This window comes from Manacus vitellinus, unplaced genomic scaffold (genome assembly GCF_001715985.3).
Source record: "Manacus vitellinus isolate BGI_N305 unplaced genomic scaffold, ASM171598v3 scaffold_7_pilon, whole genome shotgun sequence".
NCBI lineage: Eukaryota > Metazoa > Chordata > Aves > Passeriformes > Pipridae > Manacus > Manacus vitellinus.
In genome coordinates this window covers 31,553,654-31,573,888 of record NW_021940813.1, presented here as the reverse complement: position 1 = coordinate 31,573,888, position 20,235 = coordinate 31,553,654, and positions in this window count along the sequence as shown.

The window sequence follows — 20,235 nt, the reverse complement described above, 5'->3', positions numbered from 1 at the left end:
ACTTTTTCAGTTTTAACTAAAAAAATGGAAATACAGGAGGTTCAGTATATTCAAAGAGACAGAAGCTGCAGGGAATATTAGGTTCTCCAACCACTTAGAGATTCCTTGTCACTCACACTCATTGGTTAATTCCAGCTGATGCGCATGACATGCAATTGCTGCTGCTAGTAGTGAGCTGTTCTGTGAGATAACACAGCAGGAAACATAGCCTGGTTCATCAGGAAGATAACCTGAAAATAGAGGCCGAGAATTAGAGTGCAGTTTGTGAATTTGGAGCACAGAAAAGGTAATATTACCTGATTGCAGGATAATGTCTAAACTCAATGTCCTGTCCGAGTTGTTAATGGGTTCATTGATTCTTAGGCTAGAGAGGACCATTACTCCCTTTAGGCTCACTGAATATGAAACAAAGCCTACAAAATCTTCCATAAAGAAGTCAAGTCTTACTTTGAAGGCATCACAGGAGTGAACCAATGGCTGTCCCTAGAGTTTTTTTCAGTTGTCAATCATACTTCTGCAAATTTAGAAGTGAGCCTACCACTTCTCAATAGGGCCGCTGGTTCTTTCAGTGTATTTCATTTCTACATAGACAGTTCTTACTGCCTGACATTTTTTTTACCTTACAAAATATTGATTTAATAGAACTAATTCAACTTGCAGTGTTTGGTGTGTTTTTTTTTTAAACACCTGATATGTGACTACCTCTGTAGGGCATAATTTACACCTCATTCTGGCTTTCTCCAGTTTTGCAAATCTCTTCAATGGGATTATGACACTACAACCATACATGGTATGCTGGTGTCAGCCTCACAAACACAGAGGTAGGATCTTACTAATATTCTTATTTCTCTTCTCTTCATACATGCAAAGAGTTACTTTATTTTTTCCCTTAGCAACACACCTGACCGTGAATTTCTGCATACTGAATTCTGTGGTGCAAACCTTGTGCCTTGATCACCCCTAAGGGAGAGGTGTTATGAAACCCTGGCTCTCATCCTTGGGGCATATTAGTTTCTTCTAAAATAAATCATAACAGGCAGGGGATCTAAACATAACTGGGTTTCACCAAATCTCAGAATCAACACACTGTCAAGGCATGTTTTCCAGGACAAGGACTGTAAAGACTGTAAAACCAAGATTATAGGTTCATACCATTCCATAAAACCAAGGCAATTTTGATTGCTTCATTTTATCTGGAGTTTGGTTTCAAGCAATTATGCATTTTTCTTAAAATAAATTGAAAATAAGACAGACACATGAAGCCTTCAGAGTGACCTTTTGGATAGCGATTATTGATGTAGATGCCATGAGAAAAGCTGTTGTCTGTTGGAGGGCTGGCAAGAAAGGAAACATCTATAGTGGGTCTCATCTGACTTAACTATGTCTTCATAAGAACTAGACTCCCTTTAGAGTCAGTAGAAAGAAAGTGACAATTTTGTATGCAATTCATCTAACTTCTCTTAAATATCTTTCTAATATACTTGAAAATCTCCCTTCACTTACTGTAAGGGGAACCAAGGTTAGGCAACTCAAATATAGACATAAGATTTCAGACAGATGAGTCCTGCTGCAAACAGTTGATCCTCACTAACTTTCTTTACCTATTTTCCTCACCTTGAGGGCATGCAATTATCTTCTGGGAGGAATGGAAAATAAAAGTGAGAGATCATCGTAGGAGGTGTTAAATTCTAGCACCCCTTGAAGTATGATATCTTTGAAATTTATTTCTTTCCCTATTCTGACTTGTGAAGAAAAATGTTATATATGTTGTTCTTCTAAAAAGTGTCAAGCATGTAACTTTTCTACATTATAATTTTGGGGAAAGAAAGGATGGGAATGATGTGACATCCTTTGTTGAAAGTTGTTTGATTTTAGATTTTTTATGCCTGGGGCTCAGTCCCCAATTCATCCAAATCTCCTAGAAACTTATCTTTAATGCACGTTGTGTTCAGCAGAAGGTGAGAAAAGTGTTGGTAATTTATTTGATCCAGAATACAAACGTATTAAGTCCTCCACTTAAATAACCGCCCCTGATTTTTTTCAGGCTTTAACTCTAGACCATGACAGGCAGAGGAATATTAAAGTCTCCTGCAGAAAGTATTCTTTAATGTTAAAATTCTCTTGAACTTGGACTGTGCGTAACTAATTAGCTATATGTATTGAAAGCTTACCTGGCACAAATATCCTCATGTTTGGTCAGAGTTCAGCTGCTGCACACACACATTGCAAAGGGCCCTAAAATATTTACATGTGTTCCTTAGCACCTGCTTGAATATTTGTTTGTGTGTGTTGTAGTTCCTTGCATGGTCTTGAACTTTATCTTCTTTTAGTTCTTGCCTTGAAGTGTTCAGGCGAGTGAAATACATGGCAATAGAAATTACCTTTGAAAATTGAGACCAAAAGCATTGTTGAGTACCTTAGTCTTCTCTCAGTCATTGTCACTAGTTTCTCAAAGACAATTCTGTGCAATCAATCCATTCTTCTACATAGAGGACAACCTCCCTGACCCTCCTTCCTTGACTGTCCTTTCCAAACAGTTCTCAGTCTGCAATCTGGTAATCTCTCATGTGAAAAGCCATTTCTACTTTGCCATGGATAGAGAATACACTCCATTGCATATCCAGAAGTTGGATAAATTCTTCTACAGGAAACATCAATTAAATGCGGTCTCTGCAATCCCAGTTTCAGATGATCTGACTCACAAAACAAATCCATGACTCTCTAGTCAGACCCAAACACAGAGTAATTTGAGAAGATCGTTTCCTACAGGCATTCATCTCCATTCACCTAAAAATCCCAGAAAATCAAAGAAAAGTCCTCCTGGAACGGACTTCATGAGATAATAGAGTCTTTTCTCTAGTTCAGGGAAAAAGCAACTACTTTAAACCTAAGTTAGTCCCAACATATGTTTGCAATAAAGCAAACAAAATATTGCTAAGTAGATTTAATGATTAAAGGGCTTCATGCACGCAGATGCTACATCTCAGTGATTGTTTTCTACTTGTTCCTTTATTAGAAGGGTGCCCCACTGTGTAATCACCCTTTTTGAAATATACTCTTACAGTAAAAATCAGTTCCTTATCTCTCCTGCTCTATTCAAGCATGCCTTTTCAGAATACTTTCGAATTTCACACATTTCAAGGTTGTTTTGTTAGGCAATCTAAAGACTATTCTCTATTAAATTTGAATATGTAGCATGTTTGGTAGCATGCTGTCTCAGGAGCAATTCTACTTGCTTGATTATATATCCTCAGGCTTCTTGGTAGCTTCCCTATTGGAATAAAAATGAAAAATAAGATTCTTTTATTCCTGTGTGTATTCATGATTCAGAGCATTGAATAAACTGCATTATATGTTTATGTCTCTTAAGATATTGTCTTTCTAAAGAAAATTATCTGCTGTTTTCTGACAATAGTGATAGCCTGCTTAAAACTTATTCACTGACCCTTGTTTTACTATATGGTATAAAGATTTTTTTCAGACAGAAGAGTGGAAGGGCTTGATCAGCACCTGCCTCCAAAATATTTTTGAACTTGGTCAAACTGCTCTACTTGGTGCAAGATGAGGAGAAGGCTGACAGGAAAAACTTCCTAGTAGTTCACCTCTTTCTCTGTGACTGATGACTGAGTCTAGTGCCATTACAGAAAGTTATTTTTCAGAGTTTGCAGGCAAACAAAGAAGTGTGAAACCACGGGTGTTCCAATGTTAAATAAGCCATTTATTTGGCTTTCCATCATTCTCACTGCCTGTGGCTGTGGCAGTTCATCCAGGCCCTTCTGCAAAGGTTGCAACACGCTCTATCAGTGTGGAGGGAGTCCCTAAAGTGCAGAAACTATGTCTCTTCTTTCATCAGCCTGCTCAAATCAATCTGAGTCAAACTGTCCAACAACATATGGCTCTGCTCGGGCACTTCAAAAATCCCCAGCTCCATTAGCTCTTGGAGCACTTGCTCCACTGGGTGCAAAAGCTGAATTTGGCAGGTGCCAGCAAACTGCATCCTGCTGAACCAGTGCTTCAGCCCTCAGTTTGAAAGACACAAACCCAAAAGCCAATGCTACCTGTGATAGCTGGGAGCTACCTGAAGCTAGGGATCCTCTGGGACAGACAAGCCTGCTCTTTGGATTAAACTCACCAAAGGGACTTTCTTTAAGAATCCTGCTGCATATGGGCTGACTCTCATAGCTTTATAAAAAATAGTTCTTGTGTTTTCCATACTTACTGCAGGCTCCAAGAGAGACTGTCCTGTGTATTTCACTTTGTATTTAGTCTCTTTTTGGAAGTAAGAACGGGGTTAAATGAGTTAAATTAGTCTGGACTCACTTGACAAATGAGATAAGAGCAACAAAAGAAAAAATAAGATGTTTAGTCTTGCAAAGCAAAGGGGAGAGTCTAAATTAACAGGTTATAAACTCAACTGAAAGTCTCAGCAGTTAAATCTAATGCACTATAAAATTAAACTTTGCCTAAGAAAAGGGTTCCTAAATAGTTGCTTTAGTGTCTCAGTCATGTAACTGATGTGTCCTAGCGTGGGAAATAATACTAATTGTCTCTTACCTTCACCTTGGGGACCTGACATCATTGAGGTACTTTCTGAGCATATTTCTTCTCCCCTGTGTTCTTACTATACAATCTGTTTGTCCCTTTCTTTAAAAACTAAAAAGACTCTTGGTTATTTTAGTTTGTGAGGTCAAATAACATAAATTTTAGTACAATTTCTGTACAATTTCTTGTCTGTATTATTTCTTTGGAAACAAAATGAACAGTGAGACTGTCCAGGTCCTGGTGTTCCTTTAAATTACATACCAATCAGTGTACCTTAAATAGAACTGTCCCTTTCTCACACAGACCTGTCCATCTAGCTGATAAAACTTCTTCCCAGTTAAATCATATTCAAGAATTTTACAGCTCTTTACATGGATAAATAAGGGGTATTCTATATAATTAATTTATATCTCACAAGAAATATTTGATATAATCTAGTGTCCTCACAACTTTGACTCCAGTTTCCCAAAGAGATTGCACATGACATGCTAATAGTACAAATAACAGCCTGTGTAGAGGGACTTCTCACCTATCATCTGTTTCACAATTCAGCATTTAAGTCAGATATAAAAAGTGGGTGCCTACTAATAAAATAATATGTAATAAAATTATAATATAATGAAATGTAACAAAATTGTAAACTAGATTTGAAGGAGGAGAGCTTTAAATCCAGGCTCACTAGAGATAAGCCTGGAGGTGGTATGCCAGTGTTTGAGGGATGGTGTGCTAGAGGGGTCCTTCGGTCTGCTCCGCAATGTGCTGAGTTCACTGGAACGCATTTGAGACGCATGCAGCACCTTAATCATATCAGTGGGAGTAGGGGGCAGTGATACACATGACAGCAAACATGTAAAGGTTGTTGAGGTATTAGAAACCACAGAAGCAACTGAGTACAGGCACATAGGAATTAGGGTTTCTTCCACTAAAATAATGTCAGGATTAATAGCCCAACTGAAGGGCATCTACACCAATGTACACAGCATGGGCAACAAACAGGAGGAGCTGAAAGACACGGTGCAACAGGAAAGTTATGACATAGTTACAGTCATGGAAATGTGGTGAGATGACTCCTACAACTAGAATGCTGCAATGGATGGCTGTAAACTCTTCAGAAGGGATAGGCAAGGAAGGAGAGGCACTTTCTTATTTCTTATACAGTCAAGTTTTTTGCAGAATTTTCATATGGTGTTCAATAGATCTAAAACAGAAATAGTCAAATAATGAAAAAATTCACCAGTAAATTTCATTTATGATTGTGCGATGCCTGATATCTTTTTTATCATTCCATCAGTTGTTCTTGAGGGCCTGGGCAATTACTTGTGATAATATTAGCAAGGTTACTAGCTTTCAAAAGCTCCCACTGCATGGGTAAAAAGTTACCATGTGAATAGGTGTGTCCAGTCAGATAATCCCGTTTAAAGAGTTGTTAAAGAAAGTATTGCAGGGGATACAGCAGCTATATGTGAATAGTTATTCTGGAGTGCTTTTGCACAAAAATATGGTTTTCAAAATTTCAAAAATTTTAAAGAAATTTTAGCTTTTAATGTTGTGAGTATATTTGTTTCTAAATATTGAACAGGGAAGCAGAAATTTCACTGTCAAAGATGGAGAAAACTCATAATCTAGATCTAACTGGTACCACTAACTGAACCAAGTTCTTTGGTTACTAAAATTGTTTTCAGTTAAGAACTCATTCAAATTGACCTTCTTATAGTCACACAAATTTGTAGCTATGTTCTTTGGAATCATCAATGATAGATGAGACAACTAGGGAAAGACATTTTTGTGTTCCTTTGTGATGCTTGCATTAGAAATAACAACTGCTTTCTACCAAGGTGGGAACCTCCTCTGACTCTCTTAGACATTCAATGATACAGTTTCAAAGTTACTCCATGTGCATAGTAATACAGAACAGATAGAAACAAGTTTGTTCAGTGTTAAGTTGGATTTTCTAAGGCTCTTTACTGTTAGTCTGATATTATGGGTAAAGTACGTGCTGGCACAATTCCACTGATGTCTGTTAAATTCTTCCACCAGAATTTTGGCCAAGGAAGCAATAGACTATTTTTAATAAAGAATCCTAAGACAACAAAGATGAAGGCTCACAGGCAGTCATCCAGAGTTTCCAACAGCAACAATGATTCATATTAAACGCAAGTAGAATGTGTCAGAGACTGAAATTCAGAATAGTGAAGCAGGGGGGGAAAAAAGGGAAAACCCCCCTATAAACCTGTCTAATTTACGTTTAATTGTTTAATGATATGTTATGAAGAAAACGGGTTATTGTGTAGCATAGCAGGCAATTATAAATACATCAGGGTTAGGAGAGGGAAAGCATAAGGTGATATAATGAATCTTTTAATCTTATGCTACACCTTTGGTCTCTAGTCTTATAATGCATACTCAGTAGGATATAAAAAAATCATAGGCATATATCCTGTACTCTATTTACAGAATACAATGCATACTTTTGCAAACATCAATTACACTTATATTTTAATTATCTTGCATCTACCTGGTGTTAATGGTGGGTCATATAAGGTTGACTCCCATGGGAAGGATATAAGATAATATGGAAATAAATGGGAAATATGATCACACCATGTGCACTGAAACGTTCACTTGATAATTGGTCTGACTGAGCTCGAAGATTACTTTGTAAAGATATATCAGGAGTCATGCCTGGCAAAGTCCCAGATCCATTTACATTTCTGCCTACCTAATTATTTTTTTAAGGACTCAGTTGCTCTTAAGTAAAATTACTGTATACCACAGACTGATTTGTATATGAGAAAGGAGAGAAGTCCAAATGAAGAATTTAATCAAGTACTTGGTTCTGTCAGGCCATGACCTTAGAGAGTTCGCTCAGCTTTTACAGAATCCAGCCTGCCCAGCTGCTACAGAGAGATGTGGTATTTGCATCTTTAGATTCATTCTTTCTCATCAAATTTAAAAGATCCTTCTTGATGTGTCTTTCCATCATATAGGATGATGTAGTTGTATTTGAGCTTTCTCATGCACTGGAAACAGGAGAGATGTGATGGTTGAGTGTTCTCCCAGAGCTTGTCTCACCAAGCTGACGCTCTATGGACTTTCCCAGGGTACCATGACCCCAGATTTCCAGCAACAGAGTTGCCCAGGTTACCTGCCTGCTCTTGAAATGGGAGGCAAGTAGCAGGATGAGCTGCCAGGTCTCACAGTTTTGGTTCTGAAACTTAATCTGAAGAAGATTTTTGAGTAAAGTTGTGTGGATGGGACCCAGAAAGCCTCAGTTTTCCAACAGCACTCTGGACAAGTTTCCATGGGAGCCCTCACTCTGGTGGAGCAGAAGTGTTCCCTTTGCAGGTCGTCATTTGAAAGGAAGTCTGTTTCACAAAGTGTGCTGCTATTCTTCATCAAATAAATTGCCCTCATTTCAGTTTATTCATAATCTTTAATAATGCATATGTTTCTCAGCAAACATTTTTCATACTAACATATTAATCAGACAATGAATGAATTAGTGTTGAGTGGTAGAGGCATAAAGGAAATGTTCTTACAGGTCCTGCAAGCTAATGATACCGATGTTAAAGGATTAATGTTACTGCAAGAAAAATGGGAACAGGAAGAGAGAGATAAGAAAAATTAAGAAGAGATCTACATTTAGAACTAGCTGCGACTAGGGTTTATACTAACATAAATAAATCATCATAAATTTGTATGCTTATTAAAATCTCTCTAAGGAAGTCAGAACTGCTTGTGCAGAATTTTCTTCTTCTTCTTAAATTTCAGAATTAAATAAAAATAAAAATAAATGCAGCAAGGAGCAGGGTAGTGGTGGATAAGATCGAAAAGACTCCACAGGTAAACAGTACAGTAAGTGAGATAAAAACCATAAAATTTTGTAAATTGAATAAATAATTTAAAAATAGTTTGTGAGAACAAGCCACAGCTGGTGGTGTCATCCTGAGTCATATAATAGCTTATTAAACAAGTTGCTAGGGCATAACAGAATAGAGCAGATGTACTGGTAAGCCTTGATGTGCAGTGCAAGAAGACCAGAAGACAGCTCTGGCAAAGAGCTGCACAGAAGCATTTTCACATGTAGGAGGAAGACTGAAAGCTCTTGTGAAGAGAAATTACCTTGATACTTAGTTCTGCTTTTCCTACAGAGGCTGAACTTAGATGTCCCTACCCATGGGAGGTGCAGCTAGAGCAGGCATCTGCTTGCTGATAACTACTAGGACCGTGTACAAGTCCTGCAAACAGGACGTATGGAGGGAATAAACCAGGAGTGCATCGCCTTGGTTAAAACACTGCTAGCACTCATTAAGAAATGAGAAAGCTTCACTTACATGAGTTCAGAGATCCACTGCCCACTCTCAATTCAGCCTTACTTACCCTCCGTCATCTCTGATGATGAGGGTCTTGTGCTCGGGCAGCTGTCGGAGCCTAAAAGATATTTGTGCACAGCCACATACCTGATAGATTTATAGAAGCTCACTCAGCAAGGCAAGCAAGTCATCAAAAATCCTGAGAAAGGTTATTTAAAAAAATTTTAAAAGATAAATAAATAACATTTCAGTAGAAGCCTGTTTCATTTTCCCATGAGCTCTTCTCCAACATTACTTTGCAGTAATAAATAAAAGAAGCCAAATAAGCTGTCAAAAGGCTATTTATTCCTACCTGCAAGTACATCTGTCCAACTAATCAAAACATCACCTAAGCCTCTGACCTTGTAAACCTTGTCCTAGGAAGGAACACAGAGAAATCATACATAAATCATAATCTTCTGTCTCTGAAACCTCTTTTGCATTCTGAAAGACCATTATTAAGGTCAAAAAGCAAGTATGGAAATATCATATGATTCAGGTTTGGAAAAATGATGGATAAGTACAAATGGTGGCTTCTTTTATGAGTCTTGGGTGCAAAAGACATACCAGCTCTGCCTGTGCTCCACTGCCTGCTGATTGCGTTCCTACATACACTTTCTCATTCCTTAGGCAATGTAAGTGCTCCACGCAAAAGCTCCACGTCTTGTCTCAATGGAACCATAAGCAGTAAACCCCCAAAGTCATAAATAACAAAAATCTACTCTATGTCTTCCTAAAGGTATGCTTCTGGAGTGGAAACAAGTTTTAGAAATTCTGCAATCAGCTTTATTATATTTTTATTGTAAACCCTCTACCAAAGGCAATGCTAGGTTGTCATGCAGTCTACATACAGGATGAATACAACCTTACAATCAGGATTTTCTGATCCTAAGGTTGGGGTGAGCCTTGCCTACTTAAGACTTCTTATTACTGCAAAGTAAATAAGAATGCAACTTACAGCATATTAAACAATAACTTTGCACCAAGTCCCCATGTGGATTGTTATCTAATGATGTATGCAATATATATTAGCCTATGGTAAGAATTACATTTCTTTTCCTATCATCAAGTGAAAGACAGATTCACCTAATGCTGAAGCTACGATGTTCTAAGATGTTGCTGAACCTTAGGAGCACTAATATTGCAGTCAGTAAAAGTTATTGCAAGTCCTAAAACAGCTAGGAATTTGTTAAAGTATTTCTACAAGATACAGTTGTGAAGATCTCATGCCTTTGACAGCCAAAGCAATTGTTTGGGTATTTAACACTTACCAAGAATGGTAAAAAAATATGTCAAGTACAAAGGATAAAGTCTTTTATATATCTACTATTGCCCCTACTATGGGAGAAACTCCTAAGGCCATACAGCAGGTGAAAACTGGCAAGGCAGCTGGGGTTGATGGAATTCCACCTGAAGTCTGGAAGCGTGGGGGTCTTGCACTCCATGCTAAATTTCATGAATTTTTGGTACGCTGTTGGGAAGTAGACGAACTACCATCAGACCTTCGTGACAGTCATCATCACTTTGTATAAGAAGAAAGGAGATAAATCAGGCTGTTCAAATTACTGTGGTATTACTCTGCTCTCCATTGCTGGTAAAATCCTGGCAAGAATACTTTTGAACAGACTAATATCCACTATAGCAGAAGACCTTCTACCTGAAAGCCAGTGTGATTTCAGAGCCAAGAGGAGTACCACAGACATGGTATTTGTTCTCAGACAACTGCAAGAGAAGTGTAGGGAACAGAACAAAGGTCTCTACGTAACCTTTGTTTTTCTTACCAAGGCTTTTGATACTGTGAGCAGAAAAGGTCTATGGCAGATTTTGGAACATTTAGGATGTCCCCCCAAGTTCCTTAAAATGATCATCTCATCCATGAGGATCAACACGGCCAAGTCAGATATGGCAATCCACTTTCTGAGCCCTTTCTAATAAGCAATGGTGTGAAACAAGGCTGCGTTCTTGCACCAACCGTATTCACAGTCTTTTTCAGCATGATGCTCCAAAGGGCCATGGCAGACCCTGATGAAGAAGATGGTATCTACATTTGATATCGTACTGATGGAAGCCTATTCAACATAAGGCGACTGAAGGCCCACACTAAGACCTTAAACCATCTTGTCCGGGAGCTGCTTTACGCTGACGATGACACCCTTGTCACTCACACAGAAGTAGCTCTGCAGTGTTTAACATCCTGCTTTGCAGAGGCTGCTGAGCCCTTTGGGCTGGAAGTCAGCTTAAAGAAGACAGAAGTTCTCTATCAACCGGCACTTCAGGAAGTCTTCCATCATCCCCATATCACCATTGGCGAATCAGAGCTCAAATCAGTCCAGCAGTTTAATTACCTTGGTAGCCTCGGATGGTTAGATTGATGGGGAGATAGACAACAGGTTAGCAAAGGCATATAGAGCTTTCAGAAAACTCCATAAAAGTGTTTGTACTTTTCTTCAGGTGTTTATTTCGCCAAAGATCAGTGTTTACAGAGCCATTGTGCTGTCTACTCTCTTATATGGGTCCGAATCCTGGGTCATCTACCGCCACCACCTGAGACTCAGAACGCTTCCATCAATGCTGCGTCTGGACAATCCTAAACATCCACTGGTCAGATTATGTGTCTAATACGTCTGCTCTAGAACAGGCAGCAGTCACAACTATTGAGGCCATGCTGCCGAGAACACAGCTGTGTTGAGCAGGACACGTCTCAAGGATGAAGACCACCGCCTCCCTAAGATCATGAACTTGCCACTGGCTGCTGCTTGAGAGGAGCCCCAAAGAGGAGATACAAGGACTCCCTGAAACAACATCTCAGCCTTGACCATATTGATCATCATCACTCGTCTACTCTGGCCTCCAATCAGGAGGCCTGGAGACACACCATCTATAACACTGCTGATGCTTTTGAGAATGCACTCAGGATCACTCTCGAGGAGAAAAGACAATGCAGAAAGAATCGTGTCTTGTCGATACCATCCAAGGAGTCTTTCTGCTGTGCCTTTTGCAACTGGACTTGTCTATCTCGCATTGGCCTTTTTAGCCACCAGCATGCTTGTAGCAAGTGCGGGTAGAGTCCTTCTGAAATCTTTGTTCATGAAGCCTAACCATGATGATGATGTCTTCATTAAGACTATTGCAGCTCCACAGCTCACCTAAAATTTAATTGTGGTCTTGATTATAGTGAACAAATTGACCTTGGCAAACTTTGTTCCTTTAGACTTCAAGTCCTGTCAAGGATAATAGCCAATAGGATGCTGAGCACTGACATTTTCAAGGTATTTTACAAGATACCATAATAATGATGTTTTATCAGGTATGTTGCTCCCACAGAGATAGGACAATGCTTTCCTGCACTTGATGTGTACTTATGGTCCACAAAGAGCAGTTATGGATCTGTAAGTTAACACTGCAGCTTGTGCACTAAAATCTTTATATTGTCAAGTCCCAAGATTCCAGATGAGGTACACAGAACAGCTGCAGCACAGCTGTAAAATGCAGAGGGATCCCTTTAAACTAGTCAGCCTTAGTCATGATATAAAAAATGTCTATATGTAGTAAAGAGGTGAAAATTTGCCTTGTTGATGTATCAGATAAGCCTGGTTTGATTTTCAGATGAATCATTCGCCAGGGGGAATATCCAAAAGACAGATCACCACTAATGAGGCTAAGAATTTGTTAGTGAAAGAGCTTACTCAAAGTATATGCTGCTAAAAAGGTCTGCATATTATTTCTTTTATTGCTTTCCAGAGTGCTTTAAATTATGACGTTCAATTACTTTTCCAGAAAAAAAAATCAGAAACTGAAAATAATTTATCTGTGCGACAGGTTATTTTGTCTTTCTGTAGCTGACAGCGCAAAAGGGTCCTTTGATGCTTAGACTGATTGTTTAAAAAAGACAAATTTATTTACCATCCCTACCCCTAGTGTATTTAAGGGAGGAGGGGACATGACAGGCATTAAAGACAAGATGAAAGTGATTTACTGTAGAAGCTACCATATGTAGGAAAGTGTTGCAGTGAAGAATGTTTGAGTACTCAGGATGCCACAGAAATATTTAAATTCTGAAAGAAAGTAGCATTTCCATTGCAGAAATACAGGTTTATAAACAGGTTCGCTATTTACTAACCCCCTCTATCAAAATACAAATCCATTATATGGCTTTGTGGTACAGGGTCACTTGTTCAACTCTTGATGTTAGAAGAGACGTTATTCACTACATACAAGGAAAACCACAGTAATGCATAAGATCAAGCTGAGAAATGTTACTCACATAATAAAACCATCCAAGGTCAATTCAATGTCAACAATTCAGAATGGAAAAAAATTGGTCAGATGAGGAGTTACAGAAATATAATAGCAGAATAAATATTGTGCCATCATCACAAAAATTATATATTGTCTCTTCAAAGATGATGGGATATGGCATTACATTTATTCCAAAGCTGCTGCTGTACAACATGTACTTCCATCCTTCTTTTTTGAAGAGGAATGAGCAACCAATTGTAGAGATCCTCAGCATGAGGAGCTGAAGTTGCCTGAAGCTGCCTTGTGTTATGATTAGATGTTTAGCAAAGAAAAGTTAAATCCAATGTTCTTACTTTAAAATATACAGCAAGAAGGTGTCTGACATCTTGGCTGCCAGAGTCAATGAAAGGATGATGAACTGAGTCATATTAATAAATGAGTATAGGATTTGCCTAATCAAAACTGCACAGATTGACTTCATGCTGCTGCTGATGTCTGGTCTCTTTCTTCACAAAAAAAAAAAAAAAAAAAAAAAAAAAAAAAAAAAAAAAAAAAAAAAAAAAAAAAAGTAGGATGTCCTTCTCTCTGTGTCTGTTGAACTTTTTCTGCTCTCTTCTTCCTCCTGGGTCAGACAGAAAGATCAGAGGTGTTGGTGAGCTGCACAGAGTACCTTGCACATCTGACCTCTAGCCAAGCAGACAGCTTCCTGCTTAAGCTCATCCTTAGACCCCCAACAGTGACACATCCCTGAGTCATAATGAACAGAGGTGAAGGGATGTCCCTTTTCCCTGCTTCTCCCAGGAAGATGAATACATGGGAACACAGCCATGTACCTGGGAAAAGGCAATATAAAAATGAGTTTAAAAGGAAAGACAGAATCTGGGAGTGCAACTGAAGCCAGTGAGCCTTCTGGGGTAGTTGAGAGTGAAAAATGGCAGGCTTATGTGAAATCATCATGGAAATACTGGGTTCAGCAGACATGGCTAGGTTCTATGCCTGTCTATACCTGTACTGCTGTATGTTGAACCCAAGGGAAGACAGTTTTTCCAGAGATCAAAAGCTACATTGTTGCAGTGATGATAGTTACAAATGGCAGGACAGAAAATATCCAGTTGATGTCTCTGCTTCCTTCTTCGCATCCCAGGTAGTAGCTATGTTCAACTCAAAGGGACATTTCTATATTAAAAAGATGTTGTGAGTGATATGATAGAGTTCAAGTAGCTCTGATGCATTTTCTGTGGATGAAAAAACAGTTTCCTGCAGTTACAGTATGGACAGTGAAGTTGCTCAATGGTGTTGCTACTTTGCAAGCCCTGGCGTACATCTTGAGAGGCCATGCTAATACAGAGATAGTGTTCCCCTTCATCAACAGAAATCTGTGAGGTCTCCATAAATCAGTGATAGTTAGGACAAAATGTATTTCATTCTGGCAGTGAAGAGAATTTACAATAATGCATCAAAATATCAGTGGTGATATCTATATTATTTGAGTCTCTTCAAATAAGTTTCTTTGATGAAGGGTGCTGAGAAATAAGGCTGAGGCTGGAGGACAGGCAGCAATGCTAAACACTGATATATACTGTGGCAATATAGATATCATTTATTCTGTTCTCAACTCTGCAACAGAAATAACGCTCTACATAATTTCAAATGTTGTGGACAGCTTACTAGATATTTATGGACAGTTTATAGCAGTTTGGTTCAAATTTTCTGGAAAAGGTTGATTTGCATCACAAGAAATTCTCTATTTTATTGCACCCAATAGCTTTAAAAAATCATTTCAATTATTTTGGAGCTGATAAATTTCAAAAACTTATATATAAATTACATATACATATGTATAAGTATAAAATACTCTATCATTAAATCTGTCAACAGCTTATAAAAGGAGAAAAATAGTTACATATTACTAACAGTAGACTATTCTTGCCAAACATATACTCTTAATAACTCCTTAGAGAGTTGTTGCTAACTGAACCTTCAAAAGACCTTCAAAGGACATTGGATATTCCACAAAATAAAAGTAGGAGGATCTTGTACAGCAAATGCAAAAAGAAATACCATGCAAAAAAGACATATTTTTGTGAAAATAGAGTATATTCGCTTCTGTGTCTTTTCATCATGATTCTATGAAAATAAGATCAAATTAGTGTGAAATATACAACTACAACCCTAAATTGTTTTATATTCGCATTACCTAAATAATGATAAAACAATCTATTATGAAGTGGAGGAGTTCGTAGAAAAATGCTGTATGCTGTAGAAAGGATGAGAAGCAGCTTCGTTTTCCTTTGAAATAGAAAATGTGTTTATTCAAATCAATTCAGTATCAGAGGCCAGCAGCAGAAATGAAACTCAACTCTTGCACAATACAACTGTAGTAAGAAACAAGCACAGCTCAGTATCACCTCTCATTTCTATTGAAGACCAGGTGGCTTACAGCATTTCCTTGCTAGTGGATATATTTCTTCCTAAACTAACCATCCCTGCAGTCAAGACACATTGGCATTTTATCAGTCTCTTGGATAAAACCAAAGCTATTAGGAACCAAAGATTACCTGACCTGCATCTCACATTGATGATCATTCTGGTTTTGTATGCTTTGGTTTTCTAACCTACACATCAGCTGATGGACCTCTTTGTCTGACATCATACAATGTGTTAATTACTCTTCATTTCTCAGGCGAGTGTTTCTGCTCCAAAACTGGCTGACTTGCTGTTGTGGGTGGGAACTGACACCCATGTTGCTGTTGCCTTGGAGGAGCAGGGGGCTCTGAGACTGAGGACTCCCTGAGACCAGGGCCATGGATCCACACTGCCAGTTTGCAGCCCACCTTGCACCACCCTAGGTGAGCCTGAGTGCACCTGTGCTGGGAAGAGCCAAGTGAGGACCAGAGGCCAAGCAAGGGGTGGTACAGCAAAGCGTTGGTGGGTCACCCCCACAGCGGTGGAGAAGGGCTGTGGTGCACGCTTAAATGGGTACCAGGGACAAGGACTTTTCCCATGTTGTGCTTTGGTGGGGATTCAAGACTCAGGCCCCTTTCATGTGTTTAATTTGGATAAGATGTACTTAGGATAACACTGACAAATAGATCCATCAGAGGATGTTTTGACCAGTATGACTGGTTTCCTGCCAAATGTAACATCCATCTTATTTAATTTCTTTTGTAAATACATCAGCTTCATTCTAACACTGCTTGGTTACCTTACAAAGGTTGCTTCAGGAACTTAGCTCTCTGACACATGAACACTTTCCTCTCATATCAGGTCCACTGGTGTCTTTTTCTCCATTACTTAACTGTGCTTCATTATACTTAAGTTAACTTTTTCCTTTGGCTTAAATAAGTCTCTACCCTCCATGATACACTATATTCACCTCCCTAGTCACAGGTATACATCTCACTACCAATACCAGCAGCCTATCTCTGCCGTCCCTCCTCCAGACTTCTTTCATTGCTATATCCTGTTCTACAAGTTTTTCCTCTTCCTGTACTCCAAGACAGTAAGTGGAGGTCATTTATAGAAGAAATCCTCTTCACCTGAGACCTTCCTCTTGGAGAAACACACCCCAACTCGATGTCATGAGTTTTTGAAACAGAGGGAACGTGTGGAGCCAGGGACATGGGTGATGTGAGTGTGGTGCTGTCCACAGAAAGGCAGGCCCTCCCTCCTCAGACTGCAGCAGAACAACAGGCTGAAGTCCAGATGTGGGACAAATGAATTAGAGTCACTCAACCTGCAAAATGCAACCCCACAAAGGGAGGAGATGGTGGCAAGTGCAGCATCAGGTGCACAGGTAGCAGAGCACAGACTTTCAATCATGAGCTCATTTTGGTGCCCTTAGCCACCTGCTTATATGCTGATTCCCTACTCTAAAACATCTTCTGACTACAGACAGAAAATACAGAAAAACAACTCTGACCCACAAAGAACAAGTACTTGTTGCCTTCTTGTCAAGGTCAAATTGTTTAGGACTTTCCTATTCTGTGCTCTCTGTTTACTGACCTTTCAGGTCACTATATCTTCTTTTTAATATCCACAATGACTGTAATATTATTCATCATACCCCGGGTCCTCCCACAATATCTAGAGCTACTCACGTATCCCACAAAAGTGCTTTGCCACAGATTTAATATCAGTCATTTTTGTAACTACTACTACATATAAATCATACCTGATACCGGCAACAGTTTTCCTTTCTCCTCATAGCAGTATAATATTTTCATTAGGGAATGTAAATCTAGATGACACATGGCCTTGATCTCCCATCCTGCTGCTGTTCTTATACTATAAAAGCTTTTACTTTTATTGGATATGCCAGAGTTCTCTTTCAGTATTTTTTATTGAGGCTGATTCAGTATTCACTGGGCAGGAGACAGCCTGATTTTTACATGTTCCCCGGAAAGCCGGATCTTTTGAATCCATGCCATGTACTCAAATCCTCACTTACTAGACAACTATACAGTCATCTTCTGTTCTTCTTGTCTGCCTTTTCCCAGATGAAGATACCAATCATTCCACTATCAGCCTTTCACCACCACCTCAAAGTCATGGAATTTCCCATTTCCAAATTTTCACCTGCACCTTAACAAGGAAGCAGAGATGCAGCTGACAAGTTCTTGTAACTAACCATGCAGCTATGCTGTCCTACACAAAAAAAATTTCCACATTTCAGCTGGCACAGGATACTTCATTTCCACCTGAGACAGCATCTTCCAGTTCATTCTACTTGCCCACTGATTTCCATACATGCAGATTTGCAAGCTGTGTCTGTGCTCAGTTTGAGGCATTAACACTGAAATCTGTACATTCCAGAGATACTATACACCACTGATAAAAGGACAGTATTAAATGCCTCTTTGGTAAAAAAACAAAACAAAACCAAACCAAAAAACCCACAAACAGAACCAAAACCCAAAAGCCCCCCCCCCCCCCTCATATTTGCTTAACTTCTATTTAGCAGGATGCATAGTGATCTTGTGATGCCACTGCTGTGACTGTGTAAAACCTGTTATCCAGCTCCACATTTAGCAAGGCATTCTTAAAGCATTCCTACAACATAAGCAGCAGCTTAGCACACACCAAATCACAACATCAGCCTCAGTGTGATTTCCATCACCTGTTCTAAATAACCAAGAGGAGTCCCTACACAATTTTGCAAGCAATTTTCTGCTGAATTATTCTTGAACAAAGCCTCAAGGAATGGTGAGAGCACATGTGGAAATCTGTTTCCATTGGTTTTGGGGTGACAGAGGTCCTTCTCCCAAACTTCTCCCATGAAATCCATGTTTAATTCAAATATCCTGATGAGCAACATGCAATTTTGTTGAACACCGTGGTGATCCAAACAAGATCAGTGGATCACGAAGGTCATCCTGGAAGGCACTATGACAGGTGCAACAGGGCTCTTGAAAGGACGGTACCCTAGTTCTACTGGCTATAACATTATTTCTTGTTATTTGGTGGATAGAGTCTTTCTTTCACTGCTGCAAAAGGAGGACATATTTTCCCATAAAATCCCATTAAATTCCTGAAATCTAAAAACAATCCATAGACTTTGATATTTACATTGTTGAAAGGAAATTCTGCTTTTTTGAGCTGCCACTGTCCAATAAAACTCTAAAGACATACTGAGGGTTTTTTTTTAAAGTAATGTTAAAGGCAGGAGCATAGGACAAGGTGAATATTCAAAATAAAGAGAAATCTAGAAATGGCATTTATTTCAACTATGCTTGTTTCCTCCCAAAAGGAAAAAAATCAGCGCCTGCTGTATATTTATGGCAGTTACTAACTATGCAGTTGCTGGGACTGCATTAACCTTGGCTCTGTTTCTGTTGCCAAGGGGAAATGGACATCTAAATGTTTGATGTTTGTCTCACCTCTTGCATTCAGAATGTTTCCATAAAATGACCAGTTCTATCTTTGTCTAACAAAGTCCTCAATGCTTCTGATTATTCATGATTAGTCTTTCAGTTATAGAAGTTGCCAAAGTTTATTATTATTTATAGGATATTTTAAATAATTCATCCAGGTTTTGTAACAAGTGGGAAAATGTCACCTGGATGTAAAACAAGATGTGTTGCCCAAATTGGTGAATTTATCTTTGGATATATTTAATACCTTGATGGTGACTGAATGTAATGGGTATTCTTGTGTAATTTTCCAAATGGAAAAGAGAGATATTTTGGTATTTGTTAGGATAAAAAAAAAAAAAAAAAAAAAAAAGTGATTTTTTTAATAATTAAAGCAATTAAAAAAAAAAAGTTGAGCCCAAATTTACACAACTTAGAAGTAACATAGCTTTTTCCCAGCAATACAATTTTTTTTTCTAGTGAACTATCTGCATCTGGATTTGTAGAATGAATATGAAATTCTCTAACATTTATAAATGTATGGTTTAGACCAGGCATTTTTTTAAGAACAAATCTGATGTGGTTGGGTTGAAAGAGGTAAAGTATTTCCTTCTTAATCATAGCCAAAATTTTACAAATATATTAATATTGATTAATATTAATAGCTGTGTTTAAAAATCCAAGGTTGCTTATTTGCTTTTTTTTTTCAGCTTATAAATAGAAAAACTAAATTTCCTTCCAGTCAAAATGTGAAATGGCTTTCTGTGTGTCTCCTTTATCCTCACACTGTAATTTAAAGACCAGGGATTCTATAAAAGAAAAGCCCTATAAATAATCTTCAAGAAAAGATAAAGTTTACGTTGCCATATTTTTGTAAGCTTTAGGAAGGTTTTACTTATTTGGTACTTTGTTTCTTGGCAAATGGTGATTCTTCAATGCACAGGTTGGTAGCATTTCAGAAATTGCTCAGGAATTCAAAATATTCTTTTTTAAAAAAGAAATTCAGAACCTTGTCCTTCTCACTTTAACCTTTATGGAGGAAGTGTATTTCACTGCTCCATGAGGATTCAGCTTCCTGGGTGCTGGGGGATACTATCTGCCAGTGGAGAAAACACAGCCAAGCACTTTGGGGAGCAGCAGACTCTGACTTCTGCAATATGCAGGCTTCACCAAGAGCAGAAAGGCAGGAGTTTGTTGGTGAGAAATGGGCTTCCTTGATACTTAAGTTTTAATGAAGTAAAGAAAGATAT